Below are 23979 nucleotides of genomic sequence, written 5' to 3'. Positions count from 1 at the left end.
GTTACCTCTCCAGAGTTCGCACCGCTGCTTTCCTCCCTGTGCGACGCCGCAGAGATGCAGAGAGGCCCTACAGCGTGTCCATCAACCATTACGAGTCTGTCTGCCGCCTCAAGTATTCCTACCGTCGCCGGGGTCTCATGGTTCGGAGGCACAATGTCGTCTCTGCTCGTCTGAGGCTGGGCTACCGGCAACAGTGGCAGGTCGCCGGGTTGGAAGGGGAGCCTCCCTTCGCTGAGTGTCGCTTGTGCCACTCGCCTCGCTCCGACACTATAGAGCATTATTGCCTGGAGTGCCCTACCGTTCGACACCTGCTGCCCCAGGGCCAGCCGCTTGATGTGGTGTGTCGACACTTATTAAACCACGAAGTTTTAGAAGAACTCTTGGTGCGTCACCCTCGTTTTGGCGGGTTTAAGTAGCTCACTGTGCCCTGTGTGGCATATACCTCCATGTAATGTTCCTACATGTTTATGAGTTTTGTCTTTATTTGTGTGTGTGTGTGTATATGTATATGCATATGTATGTATGTGTGTATATGTGTATATATGTATATGTGTATATATGTGTATGTGTATGTATGTATATGTATACATATGTCCATAGCTGTTTCCGAGGATTCCATATGTATCATGTTTCACATGTACTGTCTGACGCTGTTGCGTAATAAATTAAATAAATAAAAATAATAATGACCCCCCCCTCCACCATTACCACTGTCCATCCACCCTGACGATGCACCGAACTACCACACCCACCAACTCAACATCATCAACTCTAACCACTCACCTAACTGACACACACACACACACACACACACACACACACTCACACACACACACACACACACACACACACACAGAAACAAAACATGCATAAACAGACAGACAGACATAAACACACACACACACACACACACACACACACAGAAAGAGAGAGAGAGAGAGAGAGAGAGAGAGAGAGAGAGAGAGAGAGAGAGAACATGCATAAACACAGAGAGAGAGAAAAAACATGCATAAACACACACACACACACACACACACACACACACACACAGTAAGGGCGAGCCCACACGTGTGCTCGAGCTAGTGCTGGCAACATGTAAGCAACACAGTAACGACTCTGCAGCAAATATGTTGAGAACAGCAGCGTCCAGATCATGTTGGCAACATCTTGAAGTCTCAACTGCCTGGTATGGATACACTTATCCCATCGCCTCTCCTGCAAGTCTTCGAAGCTGCACTGAAACATGTTTGCATACATCTGTCCCAATACTGCTGCAAACATGTTCCCGAACATGTTGCCTGCCGTGTTGCCAATATATGTTCGAGAGCACGTGTGGACTCGCCCTAAGAGAAACAAAACACGCACACACACATACACACACACACACACACACACACACACACACACACACACAGGGAGAGAGTAGTTCACAACAACTTCACTCACTAATCATCCTCAGTGAAACCCCTGAGGAAGATTGGCCCCACGTCTTACGAATTACTGTTTGATGGTTGACTGTATAATCATTGAACAGTATGAACAGCATGTAATACTGAAATTAGCATAGTTATGATATTTAATATTTTACTATGGCCAATTGGATGGCATATCATGGAATCCTAATGGAAATACATCCAAAATATAGCTGAATTAAAAGGTGTATATCGGAGATACGAGTCATTGTACTGTGCAAGCTGCCATTAGAACTACTAGACACTCACATCATATCCCTCCCATTCACTGTACCCAAATCCTCCCTCCCTCCTTTCCCATCCTTCCGCGTGTGTGTGTGTGTGTGTGTGTGTGTGTGTGTGTGTGTGTGTGTGTGTGTGTGCATATATCTGTTCTTATCTAATTTTTCATACCTAATTGTATCTTTACAGGAATGAGTCAAGCTCGTACTGTCCCGTGTATTAAACCATTTTTATCATACATATCGTTAAATTAATGAATAGTTTTGCACGCAGTATTTCATTCGGTAGCGCATTCCACTGATCAATTGCCCTATTTGGGAAACCGAATTTCCTTACGTCTTTCTCACCTCTCTTTTTATGCGTTTTTTTTTTTTTCATTGTCCTCTTGCTGTTGCTTCCCCATAGGTTATATTCTCATTGATGTCTATTCTTTCTTTTCCTGAGATGTATTGATATAGCGTCATCATGTTTCCTCTTCCTTCTCTCTTGTAGTATTGGTAGGTTCAGTTTTTCTAGTCTTTCTTCATAGCTTAGATCCTGTACGCTTGGAACCCATCTTGTACCAGCCCATTGTTCTTTTTCAATCTTATCTATGTGTTTTTTGAGATAATGATTCCAGACCAATGATGCAAATTCGAGGGTTGGTCTGATGAATGAGGTAATTATCTTTCTCGGCATGCCTTCATTTATATATGTGAATGCTATTCTCATATTAGCAAGCAGTGTGTGCATGTTTCGTTCCTTCTCATTTATGTGGTCTGCCGGAGAAAAAGTCTGCTATTGATAATCACTCCTAGGTCCTTCTTCTTTTCTGATATGTGTAGGGTTGAACTTCCTATCTTATACTCCCGATCTGATCCTTTTCCACTTTTACCAAACTTAATTACGTGGCATTTGTCCACACTGACTTCCATTTGACATCTATTGCTCCATTTATAAAGCTTGTTGAATTCTTCTTGTAGCTCTCTGCAAGAGTCTGTAATTCTTTGTATTTTTGCATCATCAGCAAACATATTTAGATAGCATCCCATTCAGATGTTCCTGTTTATATCATTAATATATACTAAAAACATAATTGGTGCCATCACTGAGCCATGTGGAACTCTCCTAGTCACTTCCTCCATGATGAGTAATTACTCCTTAGTAGTGTTCTCATTTCCCTTTTCTGAGAAAATCCTACATCCAACAGAACAGATTATCTTGGATTCCTCCTTGATGGTACAGCTTCCATAGAAGTCTTTGGTGCGGTATGCCGTCAAATGCTTCCTTAATACCAAAATAGATACCGTCCACCCATCCTTCTCACTTCCGTAGTGTTTCTGCAACTGTATCATAGTAGCTTAATAGATCTGTAACACATGATTTACCTTTTCTAAAACCGAACTGTCTTTCTCTTATCATATTGTATTATTGCAGTTGGTTTACCTAAACTTATCTCATTAGTTTTTCTAGTACCTTGCATACAACACTTGTCACAGCTACTGGTCTATAGTTGAGTGGATTCTGTTTATTCCCTTTCTTGAATAGGGGAACAATGTTTGTGTTTGCATGTATCTGTGTGTGTGTGTGTGTGTGTGTGTGTGTGTGTGTGTGTGTGTGTGTGTGTGTGTGTGTTTATGCGTGTTTTGTTTGTCTTACTGAGTCAATTTCTCTCTCTCTCTCTCTCTCTCTCTCTCTCTCTCTCTCTCTCTCTCTGTATGCGCCAGTGTGTGTGTGTGTGTGTCTGTGTGTGTGTGTGTGTGTGTGTGTGTGTGTATTTATGCGTGTTTTGTTTGTGTCTTACTGAGTCAGTCTCTCTCTCTCTCTCTCTCTCTCTCTCTCTCTCTCTCAAACTCCTTAGGTGGCTGTCAGTACAACACACACACACACACACATTATCGGTTTGTTCTAATGAGTAATGACGTTGCATATGTTTACCTAAAATTTAATATTGTGTCAAAATACAAGTGTAATACATAACCATCTCACATTACGGATTACGTTAACCAATAATCAATACTTATTTGCATAGTCTATGTTTCAGTAATAGTCATGGGGTAGCCATACTCACAGTGATATTTTCGTTAATGTAGAAGATAATCATGTGTTCAGTGGTAGATGCCAGTTAGAGGAGAGGAGGCCGCTGACACCCCCGATCCTCATAGGTACGCTGGTGAGCTGGTCCCAGCAGAGGTTCTTGTTCCTCCAGTTATGACAGTAATTAAAGTTAACATACTGCTAAATAGCGATTTCTTATGAAAAATAGAAACAGCCTATATGGAACTCTCAAAATACATTATGGAGCATATTGTGGGAGCTTTGCAGCTCTCACGCACCAGTCACAGTTGGTCCTTTGTTTCAGTATTGCCAGCCTGACAGTGTGTAATGTTAATGAACATGCTATTAATGTTAGTTCTGTATGCTTATTTACACTTGGAACAACAGAATTCAAAGCAGGATTTCATTCAGTACACAGAATGCCAAATACAGTATGTGTGTATGCGTGTGGGACAATACTTGTGGTGGGGGGGGGGTGGAGTATGATATGAAATGTGTAATAATGGTAATATAGGTGTGTGCATGCATGGGTAAGGACGTCCAAGACTGATATGTAATCTCCGCCTTTAACACTTGATGACACACACCTCAGTATTTATTTAGGTTCTGTTTATAAGCTTGTAGCATGTTACATAATTATATTATTATGATTATGTTTTGGGGTGGCACCTGAAATATCATATAAAGAAAAACACTGAAGTATTATAATACTGTAATATGAAATCCATATAACATGAATAACTATTTCTTCCAGGAGAAAATAATGTTATTTTAATGTTCATTACAAAATTACACTGTAGGAGCATCTGTTTTTAATGTTAGCTTACCGGATTCCCTGCAATCAGTTTATTAAGTAATGCTGTAGTACAGATTTATGCAATATATCCATTATATATTGTATTAACCATGTCATGAAGGCTCACATAATGGACGTTCACGTAAACTACTTCGAACAGGCACCATGTTCAGTTTTTAGTAGTTTGCGAAGTTCACGTATTTTTTGGTGTGGTTAAAAGTCCAGCTGTCCTTTGGTGGCCAAAGTAATTCCTTACAAAATGAGATTGGCCAAGTGTAAAACCAATACCGTGTGTAGCATAGTACAGTAGTCTGAAAATGATCACTGATAATAATATATGATTACTACATAACCCTCCCGAATGACCACACCCAGATTCTTTTTTATTTATTTAATGTTGGGTGACATGGAATGGATATGCGTAAATGACACGATAGCCCACGTGGATTTATTGAATATAACCTAGCCAGTATAAAGTTTCTTGATTAACATGATGTGTGGGTGTATGGTTATCAGGTAAAAGTGAGAACCTACACACACACACACACACACACACACACACACACACACACACACACACACACACACACACACACACACGCGCGCGCGCGCGAGCGTGCAGAAAGAGAGGGAGAGAGAGAGAGAGAGAGAGAGAGAGAGAGAATATATATATAAATATGGTGGGAAATTGTAAGAATTATGCTAAACAGACAGGTTGAAAAACTGATTTGAGAGTGTGGAAGAGCAGTAGGTGGATAAAGGCCAGAGGATAGACATGTGTTAATCGTATGCCTGACACTTCTTTATACGACTTACCAGGTATTTTGTATTCGTAAAATTTAATGATAGAGAACAGATTTTTGGAGGCGATACTGCATATGTATAACTTTACTGACGATATGTACAACAAACATATTTTTATTATGTGTCACTAAACAACTTTAATATTATTAAGAACATTTAGAGATCAATTGATATAGTAATAATACGTCTGGATGAACGCATATTACCAACACTTGCACCACTGCTTATTAAGCCTTACAATCCCCATAAAAAATACTATACAAGTAGTGGACAATGAACTATAACATGAAGACCGGTGGCTTTTCTCGAAGAGTCAGAGATATTAGAAATGAAACTATATGAGCGATGTGTTAATATTCTACTCACGTGCTGATACGACCATAGGAACATCTACGAGGAGGAAAGAAGTGGACACGTCACCGTCAATGTCTGGGGGTGGGTGTGCATCCACAGCATGGGTGACGTCACCAGGATAGAGGGCAGGTTCACTGCTGAAAACTACATTGAAACTTTGCAGGATATTTTCATCCCCTCTGTCCAGGAGCGGAACTATCCGTTTCCTCCCGGCCCTATAATTTTTATTCAGGACCTCTGCCCCATCCACACGGCGAGAAGAGTCTCAGAATGGTTTGGAGGTCGAGAGGACTTGCAGCTGCTCGACTGGCTCAGTAAGGGAGCAGACATGAACTCCTTCAAAATGTGTGGGGGAATATGGTTAACTGTTGGGAGCCTGAGAGGGGTCGGACACCAGATGAACTACTGGTCCACATCCATGCCTAATGGGAACTGCTCAGAAACCAGCAACAACTCATAAGGAACCATGTCACCTCTATGCCAAACAGACTGGGAGGTGAACGAGAAAGAGAGTAGGTTGACTTCCTACTAATGAATGAGTTCCATACAAATCATATATTATTCCATGCAGTATAACTATCTAACAGTAACTTTGATAACTTACTATAACTTATCTGACAATATACAGTAACTGATACGAAACTATCTTATATATTTTGCTCACTGACATGATTTTTATTACGGGTCACTTATACAGGAATTAGTGACGTTTATGTGCATTTCTTAACGTAACTCTCCTGTTACAGTAGCAGGTTCTCTCCATTAAAATATGATGTTTACTTGATTGGCACAATGACAACTCTCTAGACATTTTGCCAACTCGCTACACATCTTGCCACCTTCTGACATGGCCGAGGTGCTGTTTTCCAATCGTGATATAGATTTTTAAAAATTACCCAGGAATAAGTTGGTAAGTGTGTGATCAATAACAAATACCTGTAAACTACTAACAACTGCACTTTCTGTCTGTTCGACGTAGTTTTAAGTGAACGTCCACCATGACCTCACTTACAGTACACTATATAACATATTACTTAACTCAAAGCTACAGTATAACGTAACACACTGATCAAAGGAAATCCGATAATCTAAACTTAAGAAACGCTGCACTTACAACGTATTTAAATGGATGTTATAATACAGTAATTTTTTTTCCTGAAATATTGCTGTTCATGTATTCTGCCACACATAATGCATTTTTCTAATATTTCAGTGTTTGTCTTTATATGGTGTTTCATGTTTCACCCCCGAAACATAATCATATAAAATATAATAATGTAACATGCTACAAACTTATGAAGAGAACATAATAAATACTGAGGTGTGTGAAGCAAAAAATTGCGTATCAGTCTTGGACGTCCGTAGCCACGTATGCACACACCCATATTACCATTATGATACACATTTCATACTCACTATACTCCCCCACCTACACAATACGTATTGTCCCACACCCACACCCACACGCATACACACATACTGTATTTGGCATTCTGTGTACTGAATGAAATCCTGCTTTGAATTCTGTTGTTCCAAGTGTAAATAAGCATACAGAACTAATATTAATAGCATGTTCATTAACATTACACACTGTCAGGCAGGCAATACTGAAACAAGGACCAACTGTGACTGGTGCGTGAGAGCTGCAAAGCTCCCACAATATGCTCCATAATGTACTTTGAGAGTTCCAGATAGGCTATTTCTATTTTTCATAAGAAATCGCTGTTCATCAGTATGTTAACATTAATTATTTATGTAACTTGAGGAACAAGAACCTCTACAGTGACCAGCTCACCAGCGTAACTATGAGGATTGGGGGAGTCAGCGGCCACCTCCCCTCTAACTGGTATCCGCCACTGAACACATGATTACCTTCACCATTAACGAAAATATCACTGTGAGTATGGCTACCCCATGACTATTACTGAAAGATAGACTATGCAAATAAGTACTGATTATTGGTTAACGTAATCCGCAGTGTGAGATGGTTATGTATTGCACTTGTATTTTGACACAATATTAAATTTTAGGTAAACATATTAAATGCAACGTCATTACTCATTAGCACAAACTGATAATGTGTGTGTGTGTGTGTGTGTGTGTGTGTGTGTGTGTGTGTGTGTGTGTGTGTGTGTGTACTGACAGCCATCTGTGGAGTTTGAGAGAGACAGAGAGAGAGAGAGAGAGTTGAGGTGGTGGAGCAGGCTGAATGTTTTCCATTAATGAGGGAGGGGGTATCCTATCTTTGGTGTAGTTTAGTGTAATCAAGTCTATGTAGAGATAATAAAAATAAATAGTTTTTTTTTCCTATTTAGGATACAGGATATCATTGACACCCTAATAACTATACTGTACTGTACGAGGTAATAACTAAGAATGTATAACTGTCGGCAGCTCACTCCCACACTCCCCCCTTCCCCCTACATCGCGCGATTTGTTGGTGAACTTGCCCTCTGTTTCTGAATCACAACTCAACCTGTATCGTGGTTCACGCTACAAGGCAAGAGAATTTTTTTTTTTATATAACTCAGACTTTATAAACTGTATAGTGCACAGCCCATTATCCCAAACAATCAAATAATTCTTATTAGCCTATATCATAGCATAATAAATGGCCAAACAATATAATTCGGAGGATGAAGCTTAGCAATTAGGAAAATTGTCGGGCTTGTACACACACACACACACACACACACACACACACACACACACACACACACACACACACACACACACGGGCGCACGCTGTACCATGTTAGCTAAATCCCGCAACCAGGTGGTCCAGTCGGAACTCTTGCCGAGTGTACGTCCTCCAATGCCATTGCCATTAAAAAGGTTCTGGATCCGGATCCGTGGATATAGAATCCTGATCCGGATCCGCCACAGATTAAATTCTCTCTTGGTCCATGGCCCACCATTTCACAAAATTTCATTGAAAGTCATTGACTTTTGAAGATATTGCGCTGGATACTCCGAATCAGGATCCGGATCCGGCCCATAATTTAAGAGTTTATTCCCTGGGCCATGGCCCACCGTTCCACAAAATTTCATAAAAAATCCGTTCATCACTTTTTGAGTAATCCCGGATCTGGATCTACCTCAAAATTTCTTCAATTCTTTCTTTGTCCATGGTGTACCTTTTGACAGAATTTCATTGGAAACTTTCTGAGATATTCTGCAGGGCACCCCTGATCTGGCCCAAAATTTAATAATTCTCTTCCTCGGGCCATGGCCCACCCGTCCACAAAACGTCATCAAAATCCGTTTATAACTTTTTGAGTAATCTGGCTAACAGACAAACAAACCAATGCGGGGTAAAACATAACCCCCTTGGCGAAGGTAACAACAGTAGCCTACAGGAAGTTTCCAAATGTTGCTCCAACATCCACTGCCCTACCTGGTATCTCCTTTATGACCTGATCCATATACAGACTGAACAACCATGAGGACATGACACATCCCTGTCTCAGTGCACCATTCAGGTAGAAAAATTCACTCAGTTCACTATCCATTCGCATTGCAGCCTTAGCATTCTTCACGGCATTCAACAGCTTTCCATTTACTCCATATATTCTTAATATTTTCCACATTCCTTGCCTATCCACTCTGTCATATGCTTTCTCTAGATCCATGAAGGCTGCATACAGCTTCTATCCCTTCTCTACAAACTTTCCCGCTTAAGACTAAGGATGACCATCTGATCTACACAACCTCTTCCCTTGCTAAAACCTCCCGGTTCTTCACCAACTAATTCTTCTATTATTTCCCTAACTCTGTCAATAAGTATCCTAACATTTGCCTTTCCTATTGCATTAAGAAGACAAATGCCCCAATGATTACCACACACTTCATTTTCCCCTTTTTCTTTGTACATGAGAATAATTATACCTGACTTCCAATCCTCCAGGACTCTACCTACCTCCCAGACCAATCTGCACATCCTCCATATCCATTCTGCTACTACCTCTCCCCCATGCTTCACATTTCACCACACACTCCATCAATTCCTGAGACTTTGTGCATTTTGACTTGTCTCATCTCATCCACTCCTTCCATCATACTGATCTCATCCTCCCTTCTCACCTCCCTCCTTCTCCCAGTCATTTCTCACCCACTAATTCTCACATTACTTTCATTCTCTATGTTTAACAGTTCCTTAAAGTGTTTTCTCAACCAGCTCATTATTCTTCATTCTCCACTATCAGTCTTCCTATTGGGCAGTTTAAGATTTCTCACAATATCATCCAGTTCACCTTATGTTATGGCGTATGTTCAGTGGAAGAGGATGGGGTAAAAACAGAGTCAAGTGACCTTGATGGTTCAGAACTAGATGTTTCGTAGTTCCCCTTGTCCTGGTCTGATTCATTTGAGAATGATTCTGGTGCTTTGGGAACAGGCAAACCATCCCCTTGGTGTACTGGGCGAATAACTGATGAAATGTTTGCAAATTGCACAGTCAGCTTTCTCTCCTTTAACAAAGCTTTCCCGACTGGGTCACCATACAGAAGTATTTTGCTGTAAATATCTGTTGATATTCTCCAAATCACTGGTATAGCAAACGACAAGGATTTCCTTTTCTTAATTCACCACTGGCGGAGATTTCTTGTACAAATGTTGTTGTAGCATATATATTGTTACGTCCCCACCCCACACTGCCACAGGCTCCAACAGCAGTGGTTTAGTACCGAAAGGACGTTGCCCAGTGAGTTGTTCTTATTTTCAGCCTTTAGGTGTATAGTACATAAGATCAGCTGAGGTGTTGTAAATAGACACTGGCTTCTTAAGTTCATTGTCTTTATTTTCCAGAAAATCACACTTAATGCTTTCCGACTTCACTATTTTCACAAGCACCGAAGATACACATATTTTACCAACTGCAGTTATACTTAATGCTTGACAACAACACTTCACTGTTTTTGCAAGTACCGAAAATATACAAACTTCACTGCCCTGACACTGCAGTACACTCCAACTGAACTGAAACCTGACTAAAACATGTTCCAGTCTTATCCATCATTATATACACTTGCATTGTTCGAAAATGATCTACTCCATATGTCTGGTGTATCCTAGAGAGAGAAATACCACAGTTACCAACTCGGAGACAACCAAAACATTGCAAGAGTTTTCTTACCTTACATAACACTGTAAATTATCTATCATACGAACTTTAATTACATAATTTAACAAGCAGTCACATAAATACAACATTATAAAGAAATAGAGCAGAAAAAATAATGCATAACCTACGAAATAACTACGCTCACAAACAGCAGGCAAACTGGCAACTCTGACTCGTACCTGAGCTGGCTACCACAAACATCGGGAAACATCCAGAAACATTTCGGCTACCTAACTGGCAAATCTCGCTTCTTAACAATATGGAGTCCAGCACGTGTCTGGATCTCCTATTTTGCAGGCAAAATATAGGTGGTAGGCCTCTTTAATCACAGTGGTAATACTGTGCTTTTGTGACACAATGTCACTTCATCAAAAATATGGCAGAAATTATCTGCTCTGTTCATACAAGGCATGACTGTGTGCTTTGGCTAGGAAGGAATATGTAAGTCAGCAAAATCAAACAGTAATATACAAATGAGACTGACAACACGTGATTTGCAGGGTTTATACAGTATAAGGCTAAATGGTCAGTGATGTAACCCGACTAATGATTGCATTACCAGTGACGTATGAGAATGATATAGTGCAGTGCATGACACATCAACAATTTCAGACTGCATCATGCATTATTTTGGAAAAATTACTAAAACTGTCCAAACACAGTAAAAATTTATTTATACATTCAGTTAAATATCTGTCCGTGTTTTGATCATTTCTGGTTAGAAAAAAGAATCAAGTTCAGTTAAAACTAAATTAACAAACGCTATTAAGAAGTCAATGGTGGTAGATACTGAGCAAATTGAACATCTTAAAAACGAGCCAATCAGACATTTTAAGCATAATTAGTAAAGATTGACAATTTTTGTCTCGGAAGCATTTTGGCTGCAGACCATACTAACATAACACTGACATACACTGTATTACAGTATTATTTAAATATTAAGTGACATAGTCTACTAAAGGTTTATCTGAGGCATGAATCGGAACATAAAGACATCACAAAAAACATGCGGCATTGTCATAGCCTTTCACGAAATGGACTTACACCTACTGATATGTTTTGCTATCTTATTGTATTACTCAACTAAAGATGGCCACTATGACGCACAGTAATTAAAGCATGTATCTGTCTAATAACATACTAGGATTGGCAGGCCTACCAATATAATCTCGGGGCATACAGTTATTGTTCGGAAGACTGTATCATTGTGTCACATTGTCGCAATGCGAAAAGTGACCAGTATTATTATGTGAGGTTTTACACCTATCCCATTTTGGCTTACTTTTATTCTTTTTGTTTTCTTCTTTCCTCAGTGACCAACTTTGGTTTATGTTAGAATTTTTCACCTTCAGATACATGGACTGCGATGCATGCATGCGAGTACACTAATGTTCTTTGTCAGAGGTGTCGGCTGGGCATGTAGCATTAGTGTGTATGAAGTGGGAAGAATGGTTGTAGGTAAAACTGGGTTATGTCAGCGAAGTTTCATGTGTGCAAATAATATTTTGATTATCTTTAACCATTTTTTTTTTATTTACCTTTGAAAAGTGGAAGTTTTTTCTGGGTCACCCGTATATCTATCTATCTATCTATCTATATCTACATCTATCTATATATATATATATATATATATATATATATATATATATATATATATATATATATCATATTTACCTCGTGTTTTCTCTCCTCCAGCAATGAGGTTTCCCATGAGATGTGGAACTAAATGTTCTCTCATCAGAGAAAACTACTCTCCCCCAGTGGTCCTAGCCTTCCTCCACATAACACTGGACAAACTGGAGCCGTAATTCTCGATGATGCTCCGTAAACCTGGATTGACCACTGGTGTTCAGTGGTGATAGCGCATTTCCTTCATCCACTGCCGTATACTGTAGTCTCTCCAGACACATCCAGATGTAACTGTTCTCTAACTGCCACCACATTGCTGAATGGATGGATTTCAAAATACTCTGTTACGCGCTGATCCTCTTCAGCCGTGGTTTTCCTTACCTGACTTGGTTTAGGGTGATCTCTCAGGTTGCCTTCTGCCTCCCACCTCTTGAGCCAGCCATACACAGTGGTGCGGTGAATGCCAAGTTCTTCTACTATATAGGCTATCGCATGTTGATAGACTACTCCCTCTCATTCCCATCATCCTCCCTTCCAGGGTAAGTTTGTCACCTTGGCGCTGCTCTTTATTTGCTGCCATGATGCGCTGTGATGGTGTCAGTGAGATCTATGGGTCCTTCATCACATCAGTTTATGATGTGACGCAATGAACGAGTCTTCATGGCAGCACGCTCTTATTATCTCAGCTATTGATTCAACATCCCCATCTACTCAGGACCAACATATTTATGATAATTTAATTAATTACTTTCATTAATAAGCATTACAGACTCACGCAATACAGACTGGACTATATTCCATGGTTTTGATGCTTGGTAAAATTACTTGTGTTTCACTGTCTAGAGGAACCATGATACGAAACCATTATGCTACCGCTAGACTTCTCTTGTGTGTTATGATGCCAACTACCATGATTATGAACTGATATTAAAGCACTTTTCGTTCCCCGTAGGTTTTCCTATCACATATTTGAACATAGTCCAATCGTTACTGATGAACGTATTGGTGTTTTTTTTATAACTCAGATTTTCTCGGTCGCAGTATTATTAGGCACAGACTCCTATTTGATGATATCAGTTTATCCAGCCTTATATAAACAACAGTACGCAACATACATGTGTCGGTATAATGTAAGGTTAAATGCCGAACATTCCCCTCTTCTCTATTTCGCCATTTTACAGTTTCTTACCTGGTTCTTCCTACCCTCCATTTCATAAAGCAGTTACTGTATCCTGAACTACATAGAAATACGTGATGGTTGACAAATATATATATATATATATGTATATATATATATATATATATATATATATATATATATATATGTATTATATATATATATATATATATATATATATATATATATATATATGTAGTATGTATATATATATATTGATGCCCGGCAGCAGTACATACGGGTGTAATGACAGGCATGAGGATACGTAATTATTAAAAGTATCCCTCCTATCCACACCATAGTGGGATGAGAAGGGAGGAAGGATCCATGGGAACAATGTGTGGTGTAGAGAGGTATGCCGAGCATGGATTTTACGCCCCTCCAATTGCTATGTTCGACTGGAGCAATCTCGTCATAGTAAACATCCTATGAATTTAACCCCTACACCGCGGGCTTGTTTACCAATGACTTGCGTGTCCCGCGGGGTTATTTGGGCTCCGACAGACTCTCAAAAAATATTTGCCAAAAATCAGTTATTAGTCCTAGAATAATAAAATTACATATGCTTATGGCACATACCTTCAGCTTTCTCCTGGAATGATTGTTGAGCCTTCGTCGGTTACCGTAGGATTTGTGGAGACCTCTGAAGTAGGGTAACGAAGTCTCCACTTTACACTTCCCGACAACCCGTAAAATGATTACCACAGCCATATACAAACACTATAAACACTATTCTACAATTTTCAAGTAGTTTGGGATCCATACTAAAAAAAAAACACTGTGAAAGCAATGGAAATTACGAGCGCGTCTGATCGTCGCACTTGCGCTAGTTTGCTCTAGGCACTCTGTCATTTATTATTCATAAAACCCCTCACACTTTATATTTCTATTTCTATATCACACTTATATATATCTGGAGTCTTTCTCCATAAGTTTCCTTCAGTCGTATTAGTTTATTGTCACTGAAGTCATTCAATTTTTCAGTCAGTAAAATACGTAGAGAGCCACGGATTCACTCTCACTGTTATAACATAAATTATTTGTACTCATATTCTTATATTACTAATTACTTACATTACTATTTACATTTTCTATTCTATTTTCAATATTTACCCTGCTATTTTACTTACACTATGTTATTCACTGTCACTTTCAGTAAGATAAAACTATAATACACTGTTCAATCATATGAACTGAACATCCATTGCTTTCACCTGCTATTTACACATTATTTACACATTACTTACACATTATTTCCAAATAATTCTGCTTCCACACTTGCACTGTTAGAACTGCTTCTGGCTGTGGTAATCGAAGAAGCAGGTAACACAGAGGGGAACCTGGCACTCAGCGCACTGCCAAGAGGTGCGTTTATGCTCAGGTGTGCGGCGTGTGGTATGCGCACATACCTGACACCTGCGAATCGCAGCCTTCCTTTTCCCTGTGGCAGGCATTAGCTCAAGTCTGTGCCGATCCATATACGCCCTCTGCTCAAGTCAGTCGGGAAGTGTTACTGGATGGCGCCTTGGAGTTGCTACTGTTACCCTACTATATCTTTCCAGCAGCTGCTGGACACAAGTCCTTGCGAACAACCTCAGGGAGAAGGACTTGGGTGGCTTTACCTTCATCTTGTACAGGATGAAGGCGTTCAGCATCGTCATATCTATGAGATGCAGAAAAACTTTCCTGTACCACCTAGTAATCTTCCTGAGGCAGTCGATCTCACCAATCATCATGTTGGACTTGTCCACCAGCCGCATGTTGATATTATAGTCCAACACAGCATCAGGTTTCATCACAGGTTCGCCTGTCCTACGGTCGACCTTCCCACTGTCTCTCATCTCCCCCTTATGTACGGTAGTGAGCATGTGCACGACTCTCTTGTCATGCCACCGTATTGCCAGCATCTTCTCACACTTGCGTAGGTGCACGTCTCCTCGCTGCGAGGTTCCTGCCTCTGGGAATTTGGGGAAGTTGGCACGATTACTTTTCACAGTGCCGCAGGAGCCAATGCCATGCTCAGAAAGGTATTTGGCAAGTTTCGGTGCTGTATAGTAGTTGTCTGTATACAGCACATGATTCCCACCAAAATACTTTTCTAGGAGCACTTTCACTACACAGCCTGAGAAGCCAAGGGGGTGTGTTTTATCGAGATCGACAGTGCTGGCTGAATATATGACGAAGTCAAGAATGTACCCCGTCTTACAGTCGCACAGTACAAAGAACTTAATTCCAAAGCGATGGCGTTTGCTTGGAATGTACTGAAGAAACTGAAGACGTCCTCTGAACAAAACCAAGGATTCATCAATGACAACCTTCTGAAATGGGTGGAAGAATGACATGAACTTATCCTTCATTCTGCTCAGAATCTCCCGGATCTTCCAGAGTGGGTCGGTTTGGGAAGGTACATCGTTGTCGGCAAAGTGCAGGTTTCCCATGATGTTCCGGAAGCGATCTCTGGCCATGTACTTATTGAAGGTGGGTGAGGGTAGTAAGGGGTCCATGGACCAGTATTCTTCCAATTCATGCTTCTTGGAGTGTGGCATGAGAAGCATGAGGGCAAAGAACACATACAGCTCCTGCACTCCCAGCATGGACCACTGTTGCATGTTGGCTGCACCTGTACCACTTGCAGCATGTTGTGATTCATACCTGTTGGTCTCATCACATATGTGCTGCATGACTTTGTCATCTAGGAAGGCCAAAAGGTAGTCGACACACTCAGCATTTTCGTCCATAGTGAAGGCAGGCTGAACTCCTGAGGAGCTCTCATCGAAAACAAGATTTTGGGGGACTAAATCTGACCCTTCCATCCACGCGAAGGCGTCCAGGATTCCCTGTCGTGGCGGTGTAGGGCGGGTGGTGGTGGTGGTGGTGGTGGAGGTTGGCTGTGAGGGAGGCTTATCTCTGTCAAGGTCACTCTCACTGACCCTAGGTTGCTGTACAGAACTAGCAGCCCTTACCCTACTAGCTACACTACTTTTCACTCTCCTAGATCTACCTCTACCTCTACGGCCTGCCTTCACTGTTGATGCTGGTGGTGACTCCGACGACGAAGACTCCGGAGGTAACTCAGCTGACGATGATGACGAGATGAGTAAAGCGGGGCTTGGGGAATGGGGAGGTGAATGCACTCGTGACTCATGGCAGGCTGGGTCATGTGGGGGCATTGTTCTGGGGCTAACATGCCGCCTTTTCACTCCCTTCCCAAATTCTTGTCCTTCCTGCACTAAAGGCTCCTTTCCCTTGGAGCTAGACACTGATTCACTTATTGAAGCACTCGTTGTCGCTGTTTCTGGCGTGATAACCTCACCCGGCTCATCACACGATTCACCCGAATCGTCATAGTCACTGTCCATCATTATCATGGACAATTCTGCCAGTTCTCGTGCCACTGCAGAGTCACTGAGGCCTTTCCTGCTTGCCTCACCACTTTTCTTTGGAGTAGAGGTCACGGGGCCCTTTGCAATGGGCGCAGAAGCGGCAGGAATGGCAGGGCATGAGTGCGACATGTTTTCTCTACAGCGGAGGACAAGGAACTAAATGCCGCGGCTTATCTGAGAAGGGAAGGGTTGACAATGACACTTTAGGCTGACTGCTGCTAACTTACAGGCTAATTTTTTATAGGTAGAAAATCTCGGCAATAAATAAAGAAATAGATAGTTCCAGGTGAATGTAAATGTCAGTTAGGATTCTCCCTTCCTTTCTGATATATATTTTTATTACAGACATCGATTACAAGGCATAAATCAAAGGGGAAATTACCGTGGTAATGTAGCGAATGAATGCACGTGAGGTTTTGTCAGGTGATAATTAGCCAATTTCTGGAGTATAACACTATCACTTACCTGTTTTTTTTTGGTATATAGTATTTGGTATAAATATAGGGCATAGGGCTTTTTTCAATGAATGAAATCTGTGGAAAAATCAGGGGGAAATTTCCGTAGCGCAGCGCGGCGTGGGAGGTGAGAGGAGAGGGTAATGGAGGGCAGGTAGGGAGGGGAGTCATGAAGGGGGTAAAATCGCTAAAATGTCAACAATGGATGGGAGTACAGATGAAATTTGGAGTGCTGACTAGTGTTGGACATTGGCAGTACTGATAGATGATACAAGCCACCACTTGAGAGCCCGGCATAATTCAAAATAACACAGAATCACAAAAGTGACGCCCCGCGGTATGATCCATTGTGGCCGAGCGTCACTTTCGTGACGCCCCGCGGTTAAGGGGTTAAGCAAACAACACTGGATCATATCGAAATCCAAACATTTAGTCGATGTTTATAGTTTCTACATGAACATCCTAATATGCAAGGTAGTTAGGCCATATCTGTTGTCACATGGACGTTGATGCGGCAGGGTGCACTGACATAGTGAAATGGAGGGGAGATGAATGGCTGCGGGTTTAGGGTAGCGAGTTTGATCCCTGGTTGACTCACTAGAGCATTGCAGCCCACCTAAACTTATTTTTATATTCTAAATACTTTTGGATCGTTGGCCATACTATACACAAACAATACATCCGTTTATGTAGACACTGGACCTAGCGTATATATGACGAAGAATGTATATACATGCTGAATGGCTGCAATGACTGTACTGCGGGTAATTTAACTGAGGTTGAGATCCCCTATTAACAGGTGGAGCTCTACAAGTGGCGTGCTACCAGACACATAGTGTGGACAATCGCTGCTGTCAGTATCACTTTGCAGTGAAGTAGTTAAACTGCATCGTGTATTCAGTTACGAATCATGATACTAGGGGGATTAGTTAAGGCAGTTTCTTTACCTGAGCAGCCAGTTATTCTCTCTCAGTTGAATTTAATTTCCTGTAACGGAAATTAATTAATTATAAATTTCTTATCGTACTGAGGGAATAATATTAGACGTGCATAAACGATTTACAAAATTTGCATTGCTAGTGATGTTGAACTGGAATGCCTAATCTTATGTCACTTATATATTAGACTAAAGTATTCCAGAGAGTGTGTAATTACCTGACCTCTCATATTAGCCCATTTCGTCAGGAAACTTTGCATCTCGATAGATACCGACACCAGTTAGACAATTATTTGCCTCGGACAGGTTCCGCTGCTTCAAAGGTAAAAGCCATTCGAAACTAACCCCTGAGACACTTCTCTGTATGCTAACATTTTACCGTAAGTTAATCGGTGCTCATTGCTACGTGTTATTCCTACAATAACTGCAATTATATCTAGCTTATTTAGTGCTTGGACATCATCTGTATATATATTACTTCCTGCCACGTAAATACTATATTCAGTGATATACAAGGGACAAAATACTTGTTCCCATCCTTAACTCTTTAGCTAATCACATCCATCCTTGCAAAGGTTGTAGGTTCTGGGTGATCCATTGATAAAATACGAGTGTTTACTACGAAGCAGCTGCCAGATATCGCCAAACACCAGCATATTTGGTTGCACTTTCTTCTTGGCCAACTGTACATATACATTAGAGTACTGTAGCCTCTATCATTAAATTTTATGAATACAAAATACGTGGTAAGTCATATAGAGAAGTGTCAGGCATACGATCAACACATATCTATACTCTGGTCTTTTTCCACGTGTTGCTCTTCCACACTCTAAAATCATTTTTTCAACCTGTCTGTTTAGCATAATTCTAACAATTCCCCACCATATTTATGTACTGTGTGTGTGTGTGTGTGTGTGTGTGTGTGTGTGTGTGTGTGTGTGTGCGTGTAGGTTCTCACTTTTACCTGATTAACCATGCACCCACACATCATGTTAATCAAGAAACTTTATACTGGCTAGGTTATATTCAACAAATCCACGTGGGCTATCGTGTCATTTACGCATATCCATTCCATGTCACCCAACACTAAAATAAATAAATAAAAAGAATCTGGGTGTGGTCATTCGGGAGGGTTATGTAGTAATCATATATTATTATCAGTGATCATTTTCAAACTACTGTTCTCTGCTACACACGGTATTGGTTTTACACTTGGCCAATCTCATTTTGTAAGGAATTGCTTTGGCCACCAAAGGACAGCTGGACTTACAACCACACCAAAAAATACGTGAACTTCGCAAACTACTAAAAACTGAACATGGTGCCTGTTCGAAGTAGTTTATGTGAACGTCCACTATGTGAGCCTTCATGACATAGTTAATACAATATATAATGGATATATTGCATAAATCTGTACTACAGTATTTCTTAATAAACTGATTGCAGGGAATCCGGTAAGCTAACATTAAAAACAGATGCTCCTACAGTGTAATTTTGTAATGAACATTAAAATAACATTTTTTTCTCCCAGAAGAAAGAGTTATATATGTTATATGGATTCTATATTACAGTATCAAAATATTTCAGTGTTATTTATATCGTATTTCATGTTCCACCCACAAAACATAATCATAATAATATAATTATGTAACATGCTACAAGCTTATAAACAGAACCTAAATAAATACTGAGGTGTGTGTCATCAAGTGTTAAAGGCGGAGATTACACATCAGTCTTGGACGTCCTTAGCCATGCATGCACACACCTATATTACCATCATGATACACATTTCATACCATACTCCACCCCCCCCCCACCACAAGTATTGTCCCACACCCACACCCACACGCATACACACATACTGTATTTGGCATTCTGTGTACTGAATGAAATCCTGCTTTGAATTCTGTTGTTCCAAGTGTAAATAAACATACAGAACTAACATTAATAGCATGTTCATTAACATTGCACACTGTCAGGCTGGTAATACTGAAGCAAAGTGCCAAGATTGTGACTGGTGCGTGAGAGCTGCAAAGCTCCGACAATGTGCTCCATAATGCATTTTGAGAGTTCCAGATAGGCTGTTTCTATTTTTCATAAGAAATCGCTGTTCATCAGTATGTTAACATTAATTATTTACATAACTGGAGGAACAAGAACCTCTGCAGTGACCAGCTCACCAGCGTAACTATGAGGATTGGGGGAGTCAGCGGCCACCTCCCCTCTAACTGGTATCCGCCACTGAACACATGATTACCTTAACCATCAACGAAAATATCACTGTGAGTATGGCTACCCCGTGACTATTACTGAAACATATACTGTGCATATAAGCACTGATTATTGGTTAATATAATCCGTAATGTGAGATGGTTATGTATTGCACTTGTATTTTGACACAATATTAAATTTTAGGTAAATTTTATAAATGGAACGTCATTACCCATTAGCACAAACTGATAATGTGTGTGTGTGTGTGTGTGTGTGTGTGTGTGTGTGTGTGTGTGTTTGTGTGTGTGTGTGTGTGTGTGTGTGTGTGTGTGTGTGTGTACCGACAGCCACCTGAGGAGTTTGAGAGAGAGAGAGAGAGACAGAGTTGAGGTGGTGGAGCAGGCTGAATGTTTTCCATTAATGAGGGAGGGGGTATCCTATCTTTGGTGTAGTTTAGTGTAATCAAGTCTATGTAAAGATAATAAAAATAAATATTTTTTTTTTCCTATTTAGGATACAGGATAACATTGACACCTTAATAACTATACTGTATTGTAATAACTAAGAATGTATAACTGTCGGCAGCTCACTCCCATACTCCCCCCTTCCCCCTACATTGCATCATTTGTTGGTGAACTTGCTCTCTGTTTCTGAATCACAACTCAACCTGTATCGTGGTTCACGCTAAAAGGCAAAAGAATTTTTTTTCTTATATAACTCAGACTTTATAAATTGTATAGTGCACAGCCCATTATCCCAAACAATCACATAATTCTTATTAGCTTATATCATAGCTTAATACAATGGCCACATAATATAATTCGAAGGATGAAGCTTAGCGATTCGAACAATTGTCGGGCATGTACACACACACACACACACACACACACACACACACACACACACACACACAACCAACCAAAGCTGTTTTACAGCTATATCAGAAGCAAAACCAAAGTAAAATAATACAATCAATTACGGACGAGGGAATCACTTATACACAAGAGAAAGATATTTGTGAAGCACTAAATAAGAATTTCCAATTAGTTTTTACAAAAGGAAAAAATTTTGAGAGGGACTATGTGGAACATGCATCTTCACACATACTACCAGATATACAAATAGCAGAAAAAGTAATACAGGAGTTAAGTAGATTAGACAGAGGAAAAGCAAGTGGTCCTGATGAAATTTCATGTTGGGTACTACGAGAATGTGCAAAGGAGTTAAGTAAACCATTATTTTTAGTTTTCAAGAAATCCTTGAGTCAAGGTAAACTACCTGATATTTGGAAAAAAGCAAATATTGTCCCCTTATTCAAGAAATGAAATAGACAAAATCCACTCAACTACCGACCAGTATCACTGACCAGTGTTGTAAGCAAGGTATTAGAGAAGCTTATAAGAAAAGCTTGAGTAAATCATCTAGAACACAGTATGATAACAGAAAGACAGTTTGGTTTCAGAAAAGGAAAATCATGTGTTACTAATCTGTTGAGCTATATGACAGAGTAACAGACACAATACAGGAAAGAGAAGGATGGGTGGACAGTATCTATTTAGATTTCAAGAAAGCTTTTGACACAGTACCACACCAAAGACTTTTATGGAAACTGTACCATCAAGGAGGAATTTGAGGCAAACTGTTTTGTTGGATGCAAGACTTTCTCATAAAAAGAGAAATGAGAACAGTACTAAGAGGAAACTACTCATCACGGAAAGAAGTGACTAGTGGAGTACCACAGGGTTCAGTGCTGGCACCAATCATGTTTTTAGTGTATATAAATGATATAAACAGTAACACTGGAAATGAGAGCTATCTGAATATGTTTGCAGATGATGCAAAAATACAAAGGAGAATTACTAACACAGACTCTTGTAAAGAGCTACAAGAAGAATTAAATAAACTTCATGAATGGAGTAGTACATGACAAATGGAATTCAATGTGGACAAGTGTCATGTAATCAAGTTTGGTAAAAGTGGAAAAAGACCTGATTGAGATTATAAGTTAGGAAATAAAACCCTATACACATCAGAAAGAGAGAAAGACCTAGGTGTGGTCATCAATAACAGACTATCTCCGGCTGACCACATCAGCGAGAAGGTACGGAACATGTATACACTGCTTGCAAATATGAGAATAGCATTCACATACATAAATGAAGACATGCTAAGAAGGATAATAACATCATTCATTAGACCAACCCTGGAATATGCATCAGTAGTCTGGAGTCCTCATCTCAAAAAGCACATAGACAAGATTGAAAAAGTTCAAAGGGCCGCTACAAGATGGATACCAAGCTTAAGGGACCTAAGCTACGAAGAAAGACTAAATAAACTGAATCTACCAACACTACAAGAGAGAAGGAAAAGAGGTGACATGATAATGCTATATAAGTGCATATCAGGGAAGGAGAAAATAGACATTAATGATTACTTAACATATGGAGAAGCATCAGCAAGAGGACACTGCAAAAAACTGCATAAGAAGAGAGGTGATAAAGATGTAAGGAAATTCAGTTTCCCAAACAGAGTAATTGATCAATGGAATGCACGACAGAATGAAGTAGTGTGTGCCAAAACAATTCACAAATTTAAGGATATGTACGATAAATATGGTTTAAGACACGGGAGAGTAGTAGCTTGACTCATTCCTGTAAGGATACAATTAGGTAAGAACAATTAGGTAAGAACACACACACACACACACACACACACACACACACACACGGCCGCGTTCTGGTGCCACGTTAGCCAAATCCTGCAACCAGGTGGTCCACTCTTGCCAAGTGTGCGTGCTGTCTGAGCGCTTTCTAGTTTGCAGATGATACTGTCTCACACAACTCTGCCCCCAGTGTTAACACTTCTCACTTTTACACACCAACACTCATTCTCCATTCTCTGTACGTCCCCAAACCAATCTCAGTCTACCCCTCCTCAACACAAACCCAATACACTCTAATCCTTCCATTCTGGCTACTCTTCAATCGTAACCCTAGCCCCAACCAAGCCTCGCATTCAAGGATGCATTACACATCCATTTAATCATAGTCATTTCTGTATCTTTGAGTCTACGAATATCCTCTTCCTTTGTTGCCCAGATCTCACTACCGTACAACATTACACTCGTAACACATGCTGCATACAAATATCCTTTAGCACGGAGGGAGAGCCCTCTCAATGCTAGGAAAGGCATCTCCCTGAACTTCTTCCAAACAATCCTTGTCCTAGCCACACAGCTAGCTGCAGCCCCCCTCCAGCACATTACTTGAATCTGATATAACAAAATTCTTCCACACACTCAAGACATTCACCAGGATGATCAATCCTTTCATGCCTGACATTCTTTACACGCTCTCCCCGACACACCAAACACGAAATCA

General features: G+C 40.3%; 1 protein-coding gene across 1 annotated transcript in view; it reads right to left on the bottom strand.

Annotated features, from left to right (window-relative positions):
- The window catches only part of LOC145407155 (ionotropic receptor 93a-like), an 89336-nt gene that overhangs the window by 36602 nt on the left and 28755 nt on the right, over window positions 1–23979 (bottom strand). The gene's annotated exons all lie outside the window — the stretch shown is intronic.

The sequence above is a fragment of the Coenobita brevimanus genome, chromosome 8, assembly GCF_032717465.1.
Source record: "Coenobita brevimanus isolate Jiangsu-jjx chromosome 8, ASM3271746v2, whole genome shotgun sequence".
NCBI classification, from domain to species: Eukaryota; Metazoa; Arthropoda; class Malacostraca; order Decapoda; family Coenobitidae; genus Coenobita; species Coenobita brevimanus.
This window is presented reverse-complemented; position numbering and strand designations above follow the sequence as displayed.